The 21,397-nt window shown below is 45.3% G+C and overlaps 1 long non-coding RNA gene across 1 annotated transcript in view; it reads left to right on the top strand.

Moving 5' to 3' along the window:
* Positions 1 to 21,397, top strand: part of LOC108640593 — a 141,142-nt gene that overhangs the window by 113,219 nt on the left and 6,526 nt on the right. The window contains exons 5-6 of the long non-coding RNA XR_001921295.1: positions 16,751 to 16,797; positions 20,278 to 20,362. This is a non-coding gene — a long non-coding RNA (uncharacterized LOC108640593). The remainder of the gene's footprint in view (positions 1 to 16,750; positions 16,798 to 20,277; positions 20,363 to 21,397) is intronic.

Consider the following 21,397-nt stretch of genomic DNA (forward strand, 5'->3'; position numbering starts at 1 on the left):
CAATTACAGACAATGGGCAATTAATGCCCTGAAATGGAACGAAAAGGAGGGACTATTTGCAAAACCTCTGCTTTTTTCCTCTCCCTATAACCCATAAATCACTTTTTTAAAAATTGAGGAACAATTCAAAAATTGCCCAGGAGCTGGAGGAAATCAATAATAATTGGGCTGTGTGCATTGCAACAACCCTCTTGTTTTCATGGCAGCAAGCAGGAATTCTCCAAGCCGGGTCCATGTCCACCAGCGACGTCCTGCAGGGAGTCGCTTGGGCTGCAGCAGCTAATCCAGTCTTTGAGAGGAGTGTATAAAAATCCAAACCCTTTTAGTTCCCTTCCTAATTGGATTTATGTAATTTTAGTTTCAGGTGGGGGAGGTTTTGAAAGGGGACAAATAGAAGGCAAGCACCCTCTTTTTATTTTTTTTTATATTTTTAATTGCCTCCAGCATGTTGTTACTTCCAGAGGTAAAACCCAAGCTTAAAGTCTCGCTGTGCCAGGAATGTTGAAACGCGCAGTGGTGCTGTGGCAGCCTGGACTGTCTATGGACATAAGGCAGACAAGGCTCTCAGGTACAGGTAATCTTCTTTGTTAGTTCAGCTCATACAGCTGGAACAGTTTTGGGCACACAGACCTGCACAGAAAAGGCTTGTGTGCCTGAAAATGTGATTATTTTTTCCAGCCGTTGTAACTCGTCTAATTAGGGTTTGTGGGGAGAGTCAGCTCCTTGCTCTGGCAAACAGAAAGCAGAAGTAAATAATGCATTTTAAAACATCAGGAAGTGTCTAGCTGGGCAGTCCATATTCCTGGCCTACAGGATTTCGTCGGTGTTGGAGCACGAGACTTGTAGCTGCCCATTTGATGTGGCACACAGTCCAGAAAACACCTCCGTGACCTGGCTTCAGGAGGTGGGAATTTATCAGCAAGGAATATTGGCAAGGAATCCTGGGCCACTGGCTGTTTGCTCTCATCACTAAATACCCTCCTCTTCATCTGAGTGGGTCTGGTCTCACATCTGCCTCCCACTCACCCCTTTGACAAGGAATAGTATAATGACATTCAGCTTAGGAATTGAGCCCATGAAAACTCGTCATGGAATGTATGTTGTCTTTTTTTCAATGAAGGAAGTAGATGATGGCTTTTAACCTGCTTTCTTAATTTTTTGTTATGTTCTGTGTCATTTTTCTTGGGTGGCATAACCTTTGCAAACACCTGATCTGAACTTAGAGCATCAAAAATAGCATCGGTGCTTAGGAAGAAGGAACTATTTCTAATGTTCCTTTTAATTTACAGCAGATTTATCCAGGGATTTTTGTGAAGGCTTGAAGGTCAGGTTGCTAACTCTACCAAGGAGAAGGCTTGGAAGTGAGTTTTCCGTGAGATGGCAGCTTGTGTGCAGGACAAAGGAATTGTATTGGATCCATCCCTGGTGATCCCAGAGCTGAAAGGGAACAAGCAGAGTGTGCAAGTTCACAGCAACTGTCCCAGCAGGTTGAGTTTTTTCGTAGCGTGTTGTGGTTGGAAAATGCTGACGTGACAAATCTGAAATATCTTACAAGAAAAGAGTCCGTTTCAGTCAGTTTTTCATCTGAAGAAAAAGCAAGGTAGCAAAGCTCAGAATTGTCAAACCCCAGATATTTTTGGCATTTTTCAGATAAGCGTTATGGCTTCCCCACGTAAAACAGGAGCTGTCAGGGCCACAACCTGTTCTTTGTGGTCTCTTTTTTCTCCGTGTCTAGATCAGCAGGAAAGGAGTGTTCTTGTTCCACTGATAACCTGGTCAATCAACAGCTCTTGGCTGTAAAGGTGAAGTAAGAGGGTTGGAGGGGGAGAGTGTCTTTGAGAGCGTCTTTGGGTTTTGTTTGTTGGCTTTTTTAATGCCAAATTTAGTTAGGACAGACACTTAGGGGTTGGCTTAAGGGAAAATGATCTGTTAAAGTATCTCAGGAACATTGGTTCACTGCAACCAGTTACACGGGTTTAATAGCTAGAAATTGTGTTAGTATTACATTTTTTTATTTACATAATAAAGCCATATGTTAGTGGGAGAGCATCATGAGGAGATAATTCAGTGCAGGGAACTGTTACTTTGTTTTGGAATTAGATTAAGCCATAAATAAATACTACTTTGTCTTGAAGTTAGAAAATCGTTCCCATCCAAACAGCCTCCGAAGACATTTTCCACCTGTTAAAGGACATGTAGTATTGGGAGTCTTTCATAACAGTGGAAACTGGCTCAAACTTTCAGCGGGTTTGTAAAAAATAAACCAGCGTTGATTTATGAGTTGAACTACGACAGGGAACATGTAAGCAAATAAAAACAATGAACTGAGAAAAAAGCAAATATACTGTTGATTTGGCACCGCATGAATCATGCAGGCAAATCTGAGAGGAATAGGAGGAATGAGCTTCAGAGTGATGGATTGGGAAAGGGGATCTGATCCCTGGGTAATGAAATGTGAGGGGGTCTTGCCTTATGCTGTTGACCCAGAGGTAGCCTGGAGGAAAGTGATTCCTTCTGACTATACAGTGTTAGTTAAAACAATCCCCTGGGCTCAAATATCAGCTATTAAAATAAATTCAGGAGACAGAGGAAGCAATGTTTATAAGTTGGAAGTTTGAGCTGCTTTTTAAACAATTGTGGATCTGCAGATTCTGAGCTGGAAATGTGATACGGCGGGAAGAGGGCAAGAGGAAATGACAGGAGGGTAAACTGGGGGTGAGGTGGTACAGAGCGTGGAATTGGGAGGGAAAGCTGTCTTTTTGGGAGTGGAGGGAAGAGGAATTCTTGCAGGGCCAAGCAGAGAAACCCCCTACACATATTATTGCTTCACCTCCTCCATTGAAAGTGCCATGGCTGTACATGGAGATGCCGCAGGAACCCAGACATCCCAAAGATAACAAGGGTTTACAGTACATCTGGCTGCGTTTGGGTTTTCAACCATAATTGTAAGAGTTGGTCACTGTTTTCCAACAGAACATTTTTCCTCCAGAAATGATTTTGATTGAAACTGAGGTCTTCCATGGAAAAATGGATGTAGCTTAGTTCTGGGGAGAAAAAAAAAAAAAGAACTATTTATTTAATCAGTAATAAAAACAAGGATGTTAATCATCATAATAGAACCCTTTCAATTTAATTGCAGCAGCGATACCACCACCAAAAGAAATTTATAACAACAAAAGAAATCTTTTAGCTGACCACTGACCAATTTTGGGTTTGGAACAAGAGTATTTTTTATAATAGTGACATTTCCCTTAAGTAATCTCTTGAGTTTCTGCATTATCCTAGAGCATTATTGGAAAACTGAAACTCTTAATTAGGGCAGCAGCATGACCCAAGCATTATGGAAGTGGCTTTGCCTCTGCTGTCTAGCATTGCTCTCTCTGATCCTCAAATGAGTCGCTTTTCCTGCTGTTCTTCTGGCCTGGAAGTTGATTAAAACAGAGGATCTCTGTCCTGCTGAGTGAACACTGTTATGCAGAATTGATCTTGTTTTGCTTTCTAAGGGCTGTGGGTATTTATAAGCCTGTATTACATAAGTTATAAAAATGTAACTAGGGAATGTTGTTGGTGGGTCTCCAGCAGGTGGATTTGGTTGTTATTCATAATAATACAGTGAACCTCAGTGTTGTCACAGCTTTCTTTTTCTTCTCTTCTTGGTGCCAGAGGTGTCCTGTGGCTTTTCCAAATGACCTTGCACCATTTAAGTCCTTGCTCGTGTCTGATGATGACACACAAGCAAATCCCCATCTGTTCCCATGCACATCCCTACTGTATCTTTTCTTGGATTTAATATTTCCACAGAGCTGCTCCCGTGGGGGAGTCTCATGCTGAGACTGTTCCTCTGCAATTTATGAGCAGGATCGGTGCCTGGAATTTCCCGAAGTGCCGGGTGAAAGACAGGCTCAGAGACCCTTGTATACAACGGGGAAAAAACCCGTGCAAGGCAATGAAACCTGAGCTCAGGCTTTCCGAGACAACTTGACAAGTCAATTGCCCTGTTAGGAGCTGACAACAGTGACCCTGATAGTAGAAATGATCCGTTTCCTCTGGTCTAATTTATCACCAGCAGGATCCTGAGTAGCTGCTCGGTAGCACAATTTTTAGATGCTGGTACAGCGTCAGTCCCAAACGGGACATTTTGTGAGGGGAGAGTTTACTTACAGCCCTAAAAAAAAAAAAAAATCAACCCAACCAAACCAAAACCAACCCCCAGAAAAAACTGCCTCAGGAATGTTCAACGTGTTTATTGTTAAGAGCCGAATCTGATATATGTGAAACGTCACATTTTAAAATTCCTTACCCAATATTGGATGCTGGTCCGTGTTGCTGCTCTCACTTCTTAGGCATTTCAAACAACGTTCCCAAAGAATTTTCATTCTAGAGATAGAAGGAGCAGTATTCTCAGTCATTGAGAATTAAAGGTGAATAACAAAAATCCTGACAGCTTATGTCTGGGGAAGAATTTGAATACACAGTCTACTTTTTTCATTTCAAAAACGCTGATGGGAAAGATACTTTCTTTTGGGGGCCCATTCATGAAGCTCAGAAATTTAGTGGCAGTATTTTCACCAGTGTCACCCAAAAGTGTTTTGCAGTGATACTTTGTTCTCAGGATCCCAGGGACAACTATTGGGAGAGAATAAAAAAAATGGGGGGGGGGGGGTTAGCAAAATTATAAAAATGTATTTGAAACATTTTCCTTTTATAACATTTTTCTTCAAATCAACAATTTGATAAATCACAGATACCAATGAAAAATTTTAACTCTGAACTTTGCTTTTGCCTGGTGCATCTTCTTTTGCCTCTTATCCTGAGCTCAAGCTTTGGGTACCACTTTCTTCGTGTCACTAATCCAGAACATATTTCACGGGTGACAAACTGAGCCCCAAGGGCGTCAGGAGGGCAGAGGTGATTTAGAAGTCTGCTTTATGCTCCTAAATTGGGAGCCTGTGCTCCCCATACAGTCAGAGAGTGCAGCACTCCTGGAAGTGCTCTGAATCCTCCCAGCCTGGCTGTAATGGAAGCCTGAGCTCTTAATAGAGCCATTGAAATTAGATGTTTTGAGTTAGGTGGGTGAATGCCCCCCCCGGTGCAGTGAGTCCAGATTTATACAGGAAGTCCGTGGCAGAGGCAAGAATTGAACCCAGCTTTTCTGTGACTATCTTTTTATTCCCAAGCTTCCAGTTAAACTGTAATCCATCTTGAACCACTTACTGGAAATAGTTCCCTAAAAATAAATTGAAAGTCTAAGTGATCAGGAAGTTTACCTAAACTTCAGAGGCAGGTTAATATGAGAGTACTTTGGGCTGACTCCTTGGACTGGCTCTTCTTGGGGAGGACAGAGCCTTATGGGTGCTCTCCGCTCCTTTGTGGGATTGCCTTGTTACTCTGCTCCTGGGGATCGGTCCTTCCTGCCACAGACATCCTTCCAAATCTTACCCATTTGGTCTCATGAAAAAACAGGCAGTGGTGAGGTTTGGGCAAATGATTAAAAACTGAAAATAGAGGGTCTCAGATGGGAGAGGGGCCACTTTGCATAAAGAACCGAAAAGCACCTTATCCAAAACACATTGACAGCTTGGATTGAGTTATCCGGGAGCTGGAGGAAGGGACATTCACAGCTCACTGTGGCAGCTGAAGGGAGAAATCTCCCTACAGCCAGCAGGAGGGTGATGTTTGTGGCCCTCATGACCAGGAGGGAGGTTTGCAGCCTGTCCTGGTGTTCCTCTGGTGGGGCTCAGTGGGGGCCAGTGGTGTTATCCATAAGTGGCTTTGGAGTAGGTTTGCTTGGAGAAATTACCCTGTATCAAAGGTCTAACAAACTGGAGAAGTGATTTGGCCTCTTGTACTTGAGCTGAACTACTTGTGAGCCCAATATGTGTGCTACTAACAGGGATGAGACTGGTAAATAAGGTGACAGGACAAAAGTTAGCTGATGTGATTAAACTGCTGTAATTTTTACAATTTGGGTTGTTTTTTTTTAAACAGAAACCTCAGCTTGGCATAGTCTTGGAGCAGGTGCAGGGAGGAGGGTATGAGCAGCAGAACAATCTGCTCTGATGTGGAAGGGGGTGGGGGTGCAAACATGCTACTTAGGTGACAATATGATAGCATACATTTAATTTTGATATTGCACATGTATATAGATTATTCTATTAAGATTACTGGATATGTGAAAGAGTTTAAATTCCAGTAGGGATGCTAATTTCATTGTGGTTTCTGTCCAGAATCACACATTTCAGCTGCACAAGGGGGGGGGAATGGTCACTTGTGCTTCATCCAGAAGCAGAGCTGTTCTTTTTAAAATGAAAACCCTTAAGCAAGCTCCATCCAGTCGGAGTCAGACATTGCCTAAAACTGGCTGGAAAACAACCAAAGGGGTTTTTTCACCCTAATGTATGTAAAATCTCCCTGGGAATGTTTACATTAGACAAGCGCCTGCCAGCTCTACGAGGACAGCTGAATTCCCTTTGGGGACACTGTACACCAGGGAACCTATAGGCTGAGACAAGCTCTCACCAAAGTAAGATGCAGAGCCTGTTTCTTATGTACAGGGAGCCAAGTGGCCTTGTTTTCAGGGATGCTCCATATTGGCGTCCAGGAGAAATCTCAGGGCATGAAGGCGGGTGTTTTGCAGTTTAAACAACACGACAAAACACGAGCCCTGCTGAAGGTGGTGTGAAAGCTGCCTGAGCTGGAAACCTCTGAACTGGCCAAAAAAATGCCATTCTCTGTGTTTCCTCCGTGGGGAGATTTTTATTTCCAACTCTTCTCCAGGAAGCATGTTGGAGAGTCTTGGTTGAGCTCCCCAAAGGCAACAGTCCACTTAGAGAGTATCCCCTTCTACCAGCAAGGAATGGCACAGGTCAGGACTGCAGGAAAACTCTGTGTGTGAGAGAGAAGGATGGAGATGTGGGGTCAGTGGAAGAACAAAGATAAAAAAGGAATGAGGGCAGTGATGTTTAACAAAGGGAATGGCAGTAGCTCTCCAGAGGCAACATCCTTTTCCTAATCTTAGACTTCCTTGGAGGATACAGATGAATGCATGTCTGTACCTGCAGGTATTTTGCTCATATAAAAACGAAAAAGCACCTCCAGCACTCACCAACCCCTGTGCTGAGGGCAGCCCTCTTGCAGGGTTTAAACCTGCCCGTGATAAATGTGCTGTTATTCTGGCTGCAGACTTTTATTTCTGGGGATATCAATTGGATTCTTATTATGAGAGCAGAAAATTGGAGTTACATCTGGTGACTGACGCATGTGACAGTATCACTGCGAGGAATTCCAGTTTTTCCTGAAGCTTTTCAATTAACTGGGGGCACTTTTTCCTCAGGTGCTGCGCGCCCGGGTTTTCAGCGTGCGCCTGCCTCCAAGCTGTAAATCAGCCAGGGGGTTATTGTGCTTTCCTAGGAGCTCTTGTGCCAGTAAAATGAAACAGCAAATAATAAACCCCAAGGAGATTTATACAGCCCGAGTTGATGAAACAATTACTTTCTCATTCCTAGGCTCGCTCAGAAAGGTGGGTTAAAAATAACTGAAAATTTACTAGAGCCTAAAACCGAATCTGAAAAGTACAACCTCAGCAACTTATTGGGCTCGGCCTAGCGAGCGCCAGATTTACTGTTTGCAATTTCTTCAACTTGTTCGGTCATTTTTATTGTTTTTATTTTTTTTCAACTGCCCCCTCCCCAGGCTGATGACAAGCCTTGGCAAAAACATCTGTGCAAATAAAGCAGGGGAAAGAGTGGAAGGACCCGGCCAAGAGCTCCCTGGGTCTGCTGTGGCAAAAATGTTGGATAAAAGCATCCTTTGCCCAACAACCTCGAGCCTCTGGGGTCACATCTCACGTGCCAGGGCATCCCCAAAACCCTTATGATCAGTGTGTGTAAGACCAGGGCAGGACAGAGAGAGACCTGGGGGTGATGGGAGGACTTGAATGCATTGCTCCAAAGGACACACACTGTTTTTATCCCAACCTGATACATCAGTTGACAAGTGCTCTGCTGACAGCACTGGGATTAAGGTGACAGCACTTTCCATTCAGGACACGTGGGGAGGTCCCACGTTCACCTGGAGCATGTTGGGGTAAGAAAGCAACATGTCACTGTCCATTCCCCTCTCTCCCTGCTGGTGATGGCAAAGCCCTGGAATACTGCACTGCCCCTGCCTTTTGCTCTGCTGGTGCAGCAGCCTCTCCCCTTGATACCTCCATGTCCTGGTTGTCCTTGTCCTCTGCCTGAGCTTCCCGAGTGCCCCAGAATGAGTCTGTCCTCTTTGTGAGTCATTCCTGACTCACTGTCACACCGTGCCTGGGGACAAACAAAGGTGGTTGTCTCTGGTGACACCCAGGGGCAATGCAGACCCTTTGGAAACCTCCTTACTGTCTGCTTCCTATGGAGACCTTCTGAGGAAATGGTGATGTGCTCCCAAGCCCTGCCTCAGGTAACAACTTGGGGGTTTGCAGCCTTTAAACAGTGTTTTTTTCTTACTCTTCCTTTTCTTGTGGAATATGGGCAGTTGAATAATGTGTTCCAGATTGGTGCAGCAAATCCCACCCCTTCAGCTCTGAGTCCCACCATGTCCCACCTGGTACCTCTGATCCCAGCAGGACCATGATGGCCAGCCAGGAGACTGGCACCTCCCTACCAAGGGATACTGGTGAACAAAGCTTTCCATTTCCCTGTAGAGTTCATTCCAAAGGCAGGGTGAAATGAAGAGATTTGCTTGGTTTCCAGCCACAGTGATATTTTTGTCATAAATCAGGAAGAACACAAGAACATAAAAGTGGGCTGTTAGATGGGGGTAGGAGACTTTGGTCCTTTCAATGAAAAGTACTTCTTTCCCTCAGAAAACCAAAATCCCTTCAAATATGTTCTGGTTTTTGAAAATACTCTTTTTTTTTTAACAGAGAAGAGCATCAACAAGTTACTTTCAGCTGGCCCCGTGATGTCGCTGGTGTCACGCTCCTCTCTCCAAAGAGGTCTGACCCTTCCCATCTGGAGGGCGTTCCCCAGCCATCATCAGGCCTCATCTGTCAGTGCCACAAATCTTCAAATTAAAAACGTTGCCCAGAATAATGATACGCATTTTAATGGGCCAGTTTCCCCTCTGAAGGTTGGCATATGATTCTTATTTTCTGCATTATATAAAAGCTAAGGGTGGGATTTTCAAAACCACTCGGTGCTGGCCTAATTCTGCTCCCGCTGAAGTCAATGGGACTTCCTTACCCCCAGACTGCAATCGGAGCAGTTAAGCCAGCCCCGAGTGCTTGTGGAAACCACATCCTAACTATGCTCCCAGACCTCACCCAGATTTCTGCTTTCATGGCATGAAATTTGTTTTCATCATATTAGATGTGCTGGAATGCTGATGTCTGAGGGAAGCTCCTAGGGATTGAGCTCAGTATTAACTCTGGCCGGGCTTGGCTTTGTGGGTTCCAGCTCGAGCGTTCCTGTAAGAGCGGCGGCTCATCCACACATCACGTCAGCAGTGTCGGGACAAGTCAGAGCTGGGCCAGGCCCTGACTTGTCGTGGGTGCTCAGGGTTTGGGGAAGGCACAGGAAGCACCGTGTCCTCCAGGCAGGCACCTTCTGCCTGGACCAGCCTCCTCCACCAGCCATCCCAGTGCCTGAGTCCTTGCTGCTGGAGGAGGCGAGTCTGCTGGGAGTGGTTTGGGGGGCACTGTGCTAAAACATGATTCCATTCTTGTGGAAGTCAGCGTCCCAAATCAGCTTCCTTGGGTGAAGGATCGTGGCTGTGGGTCCCTGGCGTTCTGTCAGCTCGGGGCAGAACCAGCCTTCTGAGAACAGTGCTGGGGAACAGCCCGTGCAGGGACTCTTCAGATAATTGGACTTTCCACACAATACCATTTGGGTAGAAGAGATGTGCTTGTTCTTTATACAGAAGTGCCAGATTGCTATTCTCTGGGAGCTCGGTCCATTTTTTTTCTTTCTGTTTTGGTACTTTTTGGAGTGTTCTTTCCATTTTTCTTTTTCTGTTTTGTTTTGGATTGTATTGTTTACTCAGTGTATCATTTGCAGCTGCTGTAAAAGTTGTGTTTTTATACTCATATTCTTGATAAAAAGTTGACCTCTATTCTTTTATTAAGAAAAAAAAGTCCACACAAGAAAACATCAAAACCATTCCCTAATTTTACCTCTTCATGTCACTTGTAGCACACTGCTCATTAGGCCTGCTGGCAAAATCCTGTGTTTTGTGCTTGAGTTGATTTGGAAGTGACCATGGAGAGGAAAAGGTGGCTGTGCCAGGTGGTTTGCTCATGCTTAGCAGCAGATGGGATGTGGTGGATCCCATCCCAGTGACCTCTGCCAGCTCAGGATTTTGTCAGGAACCTGGTGGATTGTAAAATGACCCCACCAATGAAAACTCAGCATAGGGAAGAGCTCCCACCCCAGCCTCCATATCCCAGAGATGAAACCAACTGGAAAGAGCTGCAATCTCTTTCCCTGTGGCCAAGAAAGTAATTTTGTGTTCCCTGCCCAAGCTGGGCTCAGCTTGGCCCACGGATGGTTGCTGCTGTCGATCCAAATCTCCCAGAAGGCTGGTGCATTTTCTTGCTAATAAATGTCCCACAAATGTTTTGAATTTCTGCACTCATTAGGGCTTAGGGAGGCTATTTGTCAGGACCAAAGACGTCTTCTACAATAAACCAGCAGCTGTCTGAGAAGGGTGAGGAGACATTTGTTGCCGTGAGCTGAGTCTGCTGTCAGCAACCAGGCCCCTGACCAGCTCCAGTAAATGTTTTATTGATTTAATATTAAATTAACTGCCTGGGCATAAGGAGTGCATTATTTTTAATGGCATTCTGATATTAGGGGCTGCAGTTTGCTAGAATGCACCTGTAAAATTAGTATCCCCCAGTTTTCTGCAGGAGCCATAAAATGTAATGCTCGTTGTGAGCAGAGCTCCGGAGCTCGACATGGGTAGAGTTACACGGCGTCCACTCCCAGCCTCATGGCTGCTCCCATTCCTGCTGCCAGAGGAGCAGGGGGGCAGTCAGCTCCAAAGACTCCTTCCAAGTTCTCCTCTTCTTTGCTCTGAAATGGGATGAATGCATGCCTGGGTCCCAATCCCTGTCTGACAGGGCACAGTAACTCATGGGAACAGCAGGGCACCTTCTGTAGAGAGGTAGTGCTGGAGCAAAGGAATTTTCCCAATTTTCTTTTTTTTTTTCAGTAAGAGAAATATAGGGGGGAAAAAAAAATCACAGTGACAAAGTAGCACTTGTTCAGGCCCAAATGTGCCACCTTGGAATTTACCTTTGTTTAGTGAAAGGAAAGGCATTTGAAAACAAATAGAATTTGGAATTTAAATAAACAAGCACATCCCTTAGCGTAAGAATGAAAATATTCGCTAATTTCAGAATTGTGTCCCTCTTTTTTTTTAAACTGGTCTGTGAAATTACCAGGGGGAAAATTTCAGCCCAAGTAAAAAATAGTTCATATAAAGACCAAAGTTTAAGTAAAGCCTGCCTGTAGTTCATATTATCCTTTACCTCTGGAAACTGGGCCACAAAGAAAGCAAATACCCCGGGAGGAGCACACACTGCTCTCCTCCCTCTGGGGAGGACATGCTGGCTCCTCCCAGCGGGGAATGCTCTGGATATCTGGGAAGGATCCCTCCAGCAGTGCCTTTAGCTGAAGGCAACACACCATGGGTGTGTTGGATTTTGTTACGCCAATAACCTGCACCTTTCTGCTTTGCAGTTGCCATCAGGTTTGCTAAAAATTGCAGTGACTGCCCTTTTGCTGTAGAGACCTTTCCCTTGTCCTTAAAACCTGTGCCCAGTAAGTGCTGCCTTTGGTTTTATTAAGGTTGTAAAAATGCCACGTTTGAGCTGTTTATATTTCTTAACTCCCTCAGAAATGGTTAATTACAGAGTCAGAATCTTCTTAAATGGCGTTAGGACAGGGATTCCGAGAAATCCCGAGACTTCCGAGAAGTTCCTTTCTCGTTGATTTTAACAGTGAGGAATCACAGGGCTGAAACAATAAAGATAGGCACCAAACCATGATCTTAGTACATCTAAGGAGTCAGTTGTAAAAATAAAAACCTTAAATTAGAAGCTCAAAATGTCAGGGGAGATGAGGTAGGATACCAAATTTTGTGTATTTTGCTATTAAAGTTACTTTAGAAACTGGGAAGCTGAGGGGCTCCACACGTGCTTGAGTGACCAAATTAATGTCAAGCAGCAGCCCCGGGCTGGACAGTGATCTGAGTGGACTGGGATCAAAATGGGCACCCAGGATCTGCTACAATGCATTTTTCAACTGCTTTCAACAAGGTCCCTCTCCTTGGACATCTTTTTGTAAAGCCACAGTTGCTTTCTTGGATGTCTCACAGAGTGAAATCCATGTTTCTGTACTTGTTAGGCAAATGTTGACAAGGAATGTTTATTTTTTGTTGTGACTTTCAAGATAATATCTGTCTCCTTCAGAAAAATCTGCAAATTTCATTGAGCTTACTTTTCCCATAGAGATTTTCAGACCAAAATTTGTATATGTATTTTCTGGAGAAGAAGAGGGAAGACAGGAGAGAAAATGGAAATGTAACTTAGAAGAGATCAGTCATTGTCTGCAGATATTGTTGGTTCAACAGGTCTGATTTCTGTAGGACCAAATAATGAATTTCTCCGAAGACAAAGTCCACCCAGTGCCTCTGCCTGGCTCTGAAACAGGTGGGAGCACAAAGGGCATGGAGAAAACCATGGAGAGTGGATTTAGGGATTTCTGCAGGCTTTAGTAGGTGCTAGATCCAGACAACCTCCCAGTTTGTATGATCCTGATGATGTTCTTCCCACTCTTCTGCCTGGTTTTCCTCTCTTCGATGCTCATTTGCCACCTCTCACGTGACATTGAGACGTGGCAGCTCAGGGCAGGTTGTAGGAGCTCCTTCTGCCAGTGACCTGCCCATCTTGTGCTGGCACTTGGCTCAGCTTTGTGACTGAAGATTAGCAAATCACACAAAAAGGTGGGTTGATCACTTTTTAGTTGACAAAACCAGATAATTCATTGCCCAGGCAACTTGGGTTGACAGAGTCCAACCGTACTTTTTTCAAAGGATGTGGTGGATTTACTTATTCCTCTTTCTGTGTTTGATTTACTACCACATGATTTCATTAAATAAGAACTTAACGTGAGGATTTCTGCCAAGCAACTTTAGGCAAGGCCCATATTCCACAAATCCCTAAATTTGAGGGTGGTGGGTGGGGGAATAATCATATTTTTCTAGAAGATGTCCATTCTGCCTGTGGACTAGAATTTAGGGTAGTTTGTTATTACCGTTGTTGCTTTAAAAACCTTGTAAAATGATGTTTATTTTCCTCCCATAAGATAATGAACTTGAATTTTTCAATTCAGTTAAGTTGATTATAACTAATAACTCTTCATTCTCTAATAAATACCAACATTGGAGGGAATAAAGGAGCCACCTTCAAACAGGCAGCGTTTCAGGCTTGAACTGGTTTTAAATTCAGGCAGGATTTCTTGGAGCTCTCTCCCGCCCTCCTCCAATTTGAGGCCATGCAGCTCATGTTTGTTGGCATTTTTAAGTAGATAAAAGTATGTAAGAAGGTTCCTCCCTTTAACTACTGGATAGAAAACCCATATCCTGGTGGCTCAACTGTCCAGATCATGTTAAATTTCAGTGGAAGAAAATAAGTAAATGCAAAGAAGAAAATGCCAAAGAAAATGCAACGAGGGAAGAAAAAGTGATGTAAGTTGGCCAAGAAGTCAGTTCCACGTCTTGGCCCAGGCTCTGCGGTGGTGTAAATCATTGGGGTGGCCATTCCACTTCACCACAGCTTTCAGCCTGACCTGTTGTCAGCTTCCAGCAAAAGTGATAACAGTCCAAAGCACTGCAGCCCCACAGCAGTTTTGTCCATTTCTGTGTGCTGACCTTCACCCTGGGGTGCTGGTTCTGTGCCAGTCCTCAGCATTAGGGTGACTGTGGATGCAAACTGAGGTCACGGGAGCGATGCCGTTGCTGAAGGTTGGGCTGGGGAGGAAGGCACACCTGGGGCGGGTCTTGTCCCCATTTCTGAGCTAAGTATCAACTCCTCTGCTGGAGAAGGATGTCTAGAGGACAACTAGCAAGGAGAGGTTTAAGGGGTAGTCAGCAGGCTGTTATTGTTGCTTTGGAATACTCCAGATGGGCCTCTGGAGATGTTTTGCAGAGCCGCTCTTTGGAGCTTCTGCAGCTCACCTGAGTTCAGGCCAGCACATGCAGCCCCTGGCTGGAGTAGGCTGGAAAGGCAACCTGCTATGGGTCAGCCTTGACACTTCCTTTTGCCTTATTATGCTCTTTTTTGGTCATTTTGGGTTTGGCTTCAGGTGGCAGTGGCACCATTTACCACCCAGCACCTCATGGTGCTGCTCACCCTCCAAACATCTCAAGTGTTCTGGTCAGTGGCACGAGAAATTGTGTTTACATCTTCTCTGAGAGACATCCAGAGCTAAGCGGGGAAAAATGGCCAGAACAGCTCAGTGCTTTTGGCTTATTGTTTGAATATTTAAAGACATTGCATCTGGAAAGTATTCCATTAATTTGTGGCTAGCACCCATATATCAAATTCATGAGCTTCCAAGTAAACAGCTGTCACTGGAGCTGCCACGGAGGGAAATTGGCACTGGTGGCTTGTGGTGAGCAGAGAGGGAACACGCTGGTACAGACTAATCCAAGGAGGAAACGTTAACCCAGATGTGTAGAGGACAATGAATGAATTGTTCCTCAGAGCTCCTCAACTTCTCAGCTGTAGTAACACGAGACACAATTAAGGCTTCGCACTATTATATCCACTCACACACACGCACAGAACTGTGCACACCATCACAACCAGAAGGATGGGGCTGCATCCCATAGCTGGGCACCGTAAAGCAGCCTCCGAGTCATCCCCACGCACGTGGGAAGGGGCACTTGTGTTTGAGGGAGAGAGGAGGACACTGTCATGTTGGTGGCCAATCTGTCTTCAGGCTGGCTGGGTCGTGTAGCTGTCGTTTGATGTTTGCCCAGCTGGAAACACCAATGTTCATGGCATCCTCAAGGAAGACGCGGTAGAGCCGGACCCATCCAGGCCTTGGTGCAGCAGGGAGTGCGTGAGGTGCTTGCCAAAAAACTTCAGATACTTTGGGACTGTTGGTGGTGCCCGAGGCCTCGGCTGGAGCTGTGATTTCCCGTACAAGCAGCTCAGAGCAATGCCAGAAGTTCCACCTGAATCCAGGGGAAGTGCCGAGGTGAGGACTCTGCCTTGGTTCCTGACGCCGCCGGTGTTGGCAGAGCTGTTTGTCGTGCGGCCCAGGGCAGGGCGGGGGGGCCTGGTGTCCTCAACTGCTTGTCTGGTTTCCATGTGGTACTCAAGTAAATGAACCAATTAATTAAGAGGAATTGTGTATGTGGAAGTGGGACAGAGCTGATATCACTATTTATGTTTTCTTGGGAGGGGCGTTATGGAAGTGCTGAAAAACCCCATGGCGAGATCAGGGTCTCTGGGGTGGGTGTGATGGGGCATCTGGGGAGGTTCCAGCTAAAATGGAGGAAGGGCAGTTTCCCGTCCTCTTTCCAGAAGGGAGAATCTGAAGCTGAGGGAGATGAGGGGAGTCCCCTGAGGAGGTGACCACATCAATCCCAGGGGACGCATGGATGACACAGGAAGGAAGGGAAAACAGTTTCCCCCTGCTGCTCTGGCATGTGCTGTCGGTGCTCTGGCACTCCACGGGGCTCGAGATTTACCTTCTGTTTACTAACCAACCCAGAGTGGGTTTGAACTGGTGACCTAAAGGTGAAAGGCTCTGCATCTTATTAGAATTACTGTGAGCTGCTCGATGAGTCCCCCATGGCAGTTAAGATTTGATTATGGTTCTAGAAAATGTTCAGCTTTTACAATTAGTGTCAAAGCAGTGGTAAGCCCCTCTTTGATTCCTGGGTGTAGGCTCGTGCTTTTCTTAACCTCACACATATGCTGGCATATTTACAGTAAGTGCTCAGGGGTTTGTTTTTTTTAATTATTATTTTTTTTATTTTTGAATTAAAAATGAAAGTCCCCCAGGGAAATTATGCAATGGGAAATAGCTACTTCAATAAACTCGACTCACACATTTTATTGATTATGGTAAATTTAATTATTCCATTTAAACTTTGCTTACACACACACACACACAAAAAAAAAACCCCTTATCCTTTTCTTCCTGCATGTTTTTTCCTGGTTTTGTATCCCTCTCTACAGACCAAAACTGTACTATGTATTGTTTTAAACTTTTTAGAGAAGAAATACTCAAGGCTAAGCTTCTTCCCCTAATTAGAAATTAAAAATTAGAAAACATACAATAAATCTTATTCAAAACATCTTCAAATAGAACTACTAATTGTTAAACTGCAGTAATTATGGCTTTTAATACAGCTCTTTTGCCTCTGCCATATATGACGTGCACCGTTTTTGCTAAGGGAGACAATTATTCAAGTGCAAAGGATGTTAAGAAAACCAAAACAACAACAAAGCATGGGCAAAAATAGGAATTTCTGTTATTCAGGACTTCATTAGCTGATACTGTTCATTTTCTTGGTACTCAGATATTGCCCAGAGGTTTTTATCTTATTTGGAGACCTTTGCACTGAGGTTTTTAGAGGTTTCTGCCACAAGGCAGTGAAAGAGCTTCTGGTCCCTGGGTCATCCCTGGGTCTGGAACCTTATTTCCATAGAAACCACTGCTAGTGGGGCTTTTTCTTTCTCTTTCAGGGAGCTGCTGCTGCTGCTTCTGACCTACTGAATTACATTCAATCCAGGTAATCACCTCTTCTTTTCTTAAACTTACAAATGGTCTCTGCTTCCTGGGGAAATGCATTAGTTCACTACCTTGTGACTCCTCCTGTGAATTGAGAATGTTCCTGTGGATACAGGTCTGTGGGACTGAGGTCAAAACAACTCACCATGGCTAGAAATTAGGATGTGGGAAGCAGAATTGTCACTAGAGATAAAGAATCAGAAGTAATTCCCAAAGTCTGTGCTCCCTCTTGCATGGAGGGACTATTCAGAGCCAGCCCATCCCTGCACTGAGGTGAATCATGGTTGGGCTCCCTCCTTGAAGCTGCAAAATTCAATCTGGTAAAGGGCTGTTTGGGGTTCTGGGAGCTGAGGCTGACCACTTTTGAAAGGTGAGGAAGGACCCAGGGTTTGTTCAAAGCTTTGTTGCTTCCAGATACATCTTTCATCCAAGTTCTTTCATGAGACTGTCAGAGCAGGGCTTGTCTGAATCCCATGGCCAAATCCTCATCTGGGAAGATCTGAAAGGGCCCCTTTCTTTCAAGGGAGCTGCACCCCTTCAGTCAGTGGGGGGAGCCTGGAAGAAGCCTAACACCCTTCTGGATATCCCTTCTTGGAAAAGGATGGACTGGGCAATACTCCACTGAGACCTTGACACTGTTTTTCACATCCTTGGGTTTCCTGCATTACAGTGTGATTCACCATGGGGATACTTGTCCTATGGCTTCATAAAAAAAACCAAACCAAAGCTCTGGGATACTCTGCGTCCTCGTAGGTTTTGTATTTATTTGCTTTATTCAAGAAGTATAGCTGGAAATAAGTATTTACATATTTCTAAATGACCTGCAGTTAAATCTAACCACAATCTGATGTAAACTGGCAAGGCTCCCTTGAATTAAATGGATTCACTCCAGTTTGCACCAGATGAGGATTAGGCCCCAAGATTCATGCAAGCCCAGTTGTGATGACTGTGAAAAGAACTCAGATTAAAGATGGGTTTGGAAGCAATCAAACCAAATCATGAGCCTGGCTGATTTCATTTGTTTCCCTGGCAAGTCCTAGATTTCTGAGAATGCCACCTTGCTGCAATATGTATTACACCAAATCCTTCCCTCAACGAGCCCATCGCCACAGCTGTCGCTGTCTGTGCCGTACCTCCCCAGAACAGTCCGGTTTCCCTCCCCAGAACTGTCACCACACTTGCTCTGGCTGCCGTGACGAGGGAACTTCGCCATGTAGCTCATCCCAGACTCAGCTTTTGGCCCGGAGAATTATTCTGCAGATGGGCCAGCCTAGGACACGTGTTCCCGCTGGGATCGGCCTCCGCTCCCCCCTCGCTGCCTCCTTAATGAGAGTGAGCGCTTGGACCAACAAACAGCTCCTCACATGGCAACAAAAGACTCCTTGTCATTACCCAGGCTGGCTCCAAACCGAGTAGAAAAGGGGATTTTTTTGGCAGGGCTGCGGATCACAGAGTCACAATATACAGCTCATCACTGGTGCTGCCAGTGATGCTCTTTGGTAGGTTATAAAAATCGCTTCCTTGCTCCTTGCCTCAGTTCCCGGAGCTGTGGGCCGTGGGCTCTGGGAACATTGGCACACCAGGAGATGAGATGGGTGGTGATATGAGCAATACTCCAACTGGAACCCCTGACAAGAAGGAATTTGGAAATCTGACTTAGGAGTGTAAGAATCACCCCAGAAGAAAAATTCCTCATCCACCTTCCCTCCTGAAAAGTGAGCCCGAGTCTCATTCCTGCTTTTCACAGTGTTGCATAACAATCTACATGAAGACTTGAGGGTGGCAAAGCCAAATGCCTCATGTTGTAAATTTTGAAATGGCACAACTGCAGGGCTCTTGGCATTTATGTTTTTCCTCTGGATGTTTTCCTCTCAAAGCAAAGTGCACTCAGAAAGGATTCTGCTTTGGCAAAACAGCATATTTCAAAGGAAGAGATGTGTATTCCTTATATTTAGCCTGTTAACCACATACATATATGGTTGTTCTGAAGTTTTACCAACCATCTCTATTTACTGCTGCTTCAAAGAAAGCAGAATCCAAGTGCCCTGTGGATTCCTTGCTATCCCAACACACACAGACCTCAAGGTTGGAAGGAAGTTGCAGTATTATTTCTTCCTTGCCCTATTATTATTATCTCCATTACCAGTGGCAATGACAAGTGCTGTTCCAGTGAGGTGCTGCACACCTTGAGCTCCCATGGAGTCCCTGACAGGAACAAGAATTTCCCTAAAGGGATGGATGTGCAGGCACCATGGTCAGTCGTGGCTGCCTTCCAGCCCATCTCCAAACACAGGAGGAGGAAGGGGATTGCCACAGAGGGAGACCCCGGAGTTTAAAGTGCTCCTACCAGGGTGCTTTGGGAGCAGGCTTGGGTGGAACATTTTTTGCAGTGCCTTAGTCCTGGTTGGTACTGAAGATGCCCAGGCACAGCGTGCTGATCACCTGCTTCTTTTCACAGCATCACTCTTGCATTTCTCTGACAATAAGTAATTCCTTCCCCTCTCTTTACAAGACTCCCATGATTTCATGGGGGTATAAAAGTCTTGATTTTTCCACACCTATTCCTGTTCCTTTAGCCTGTTTATTCGCTGGTTCATTTTGTACACTGGAAGATGCATTCAATTTTTATGTATTTCCCTTTCTCTGTTTCTTTTTGTTGCTATTAGTTATCTCCAGAAGGAGCAGCCTGGGTGCCTTATCTGCCCAAAGGCACGGGCGTGTGGGTTTCTTGCTTTGCCACCCCTCCACAAGATTTCCTTACATTTGCCTAGAATTTAATCTGTAACACGCGCTGCAGAGCTGGTTCCAAGGAAAAAAGGCTCAACACATGATATCCTCTCTCTTTAGATCCCATTTCCTTCTGCACAGCCCCCACGTGCTGGGCTGGCAGGATGGGTCCCCCCGCTGCGCTGGTTTGACATCATCACTGTGGTGCCACTGAGCAACATGTGGCAGACAGCTTTGTCACCCAGGACAGCCCAGCAAGCTGGGATGAGCAAACAGCAGCTTCCAGCGGGAATGCTCCTCCTCTTTCTAAGCTGGTCTTTCTTGGAGAGTTGGAAAATAGGAGATTGGGGTTTTTTTTCCCTTCCGTGTGATTCGTGATGTTTGCTGTGGCATAGAGGGACGCCAGAAATATGATTTAAAAAGGGTCCTCCAGGGGTATCCTGATGATTTTTTGATTACTGAAAAGACCCAAGGAAGCTTCAGAGTCCAGCATCAGTGGCTGATCTGCAGCAAACCCAGTGAGGACACCCCTGTACCCTGAGAGCCCTCACCCAGCCCCCTTGGCCACGGAGCCGTCGCAGCTCATTTCTCGGTTGGCCAGAAGCCCCGTCCGTGTCGCTGCAGAGCCCAGGCTTGCCCTGAGACAGGAGCAACTAGTCATGCCCCATCTATCTTACATGCTCTTCCTGAGCACCTCCCAGACTGTACTACATTTATCCTCTTAGCACCTCTGTAATTATCTCTCCTGTAACAGATGAGAAACAGGAGAACATGGAGGTTTTGCAATTTGAGCGGAGCCGTGCGGGAGCTCTTTGGCAGAAGAGGCGGCCTCCCGAGGGGTGAGTAATGTCCTTTTGACAATCCCATTAGACTCCTGTTTGTATCCTTACATCCCGACCCACAGGCACAAAGTCACTGCTTGAACCTGACCCTTCTGGGGCTGATGGCAGCCATTTCCCATTGTCCTTCCCAGTCCCCAGCACAACTCCCAGACAACAGATCCACAAAGCAGTTCTACTCTGATTCAGTTTGAAGGCTCAAGTCTCATTTATGCCAGCAATGTAAACATCATTTTAGCTTGGCAAATATACAGAAAATTCTCAACAGCTACAGTGTCCTGCAGAATCATTTTACCCCAAAGCACGAATGCACTTACAGTTATATTTGAAGCAATGTGACTGGAAAAGTGAATCAGATGGCACTTGGCTTTGAATATATGTGTATGGTCAGCTCTGCTACCCAGATAAATGGTTGAGAAGTTTACCAGGAACCTGAGTATGGCTTTAAACCCTGAATGAGCAGCAGCAGTTGAGTGGAGACAGACAGACAGGGTAAACTCAGGGAGGCACATGCTGAGCTGAGCAGAGGACTCTGTAAAACAGCAGAGCAGTGGAAGCAGATCAGCCAGACTTTGTCTGGCTGCTGAACATCCTTCCTGGGGAGTGAGTCAGCAGCAGGTTAATTAGGCATAGCTAGGTAGGGAGCAGCACTTCTGACAGGAGAGGCTTTAATTGATAGGATCATTTTCAGCACAATAATATTAATTAGTAATTGCGATAGGGAACATGAAGGCAGGTGGAGCACTTTCTGTCAAGGTATTTTTATAAGGAATTAGGCTGTATAAACACCCATTGTAAATACATTGTCCTTGTCAGGTGTAATAACTGCCTTGGCACATAGAGTCTCTGCTCACAATGGAGAGATAATTAAAGACACAACTGCACACTACGGTGCTTCTCCCAGCTGCTAATTGTGTCACCAGAGAGATCTAAACAATTATATTAGGAAAACACTTGGGCTCTGTTAATAGTAATTTCCAAAATGAGGACAATAAATAGACTGAGAAAATGCTGTGAGCGTGGAGACAGCCTTGG

Source organism: Manacus vitellinus, unplaced genomic scaffold (genome assembly GCF_001715985.3).
Source record: "Manacus vitellinus isolate BGI_N305 unplaced genomic scaffold, ASM171598v3 scaffold_38_pilon, whole genome shotgun sequence".
NCBI lineage: Eukaryota > Metazoa > Chordata > Aves > Passeriformes > Pipridae > Manacus > Manacus vitellinus.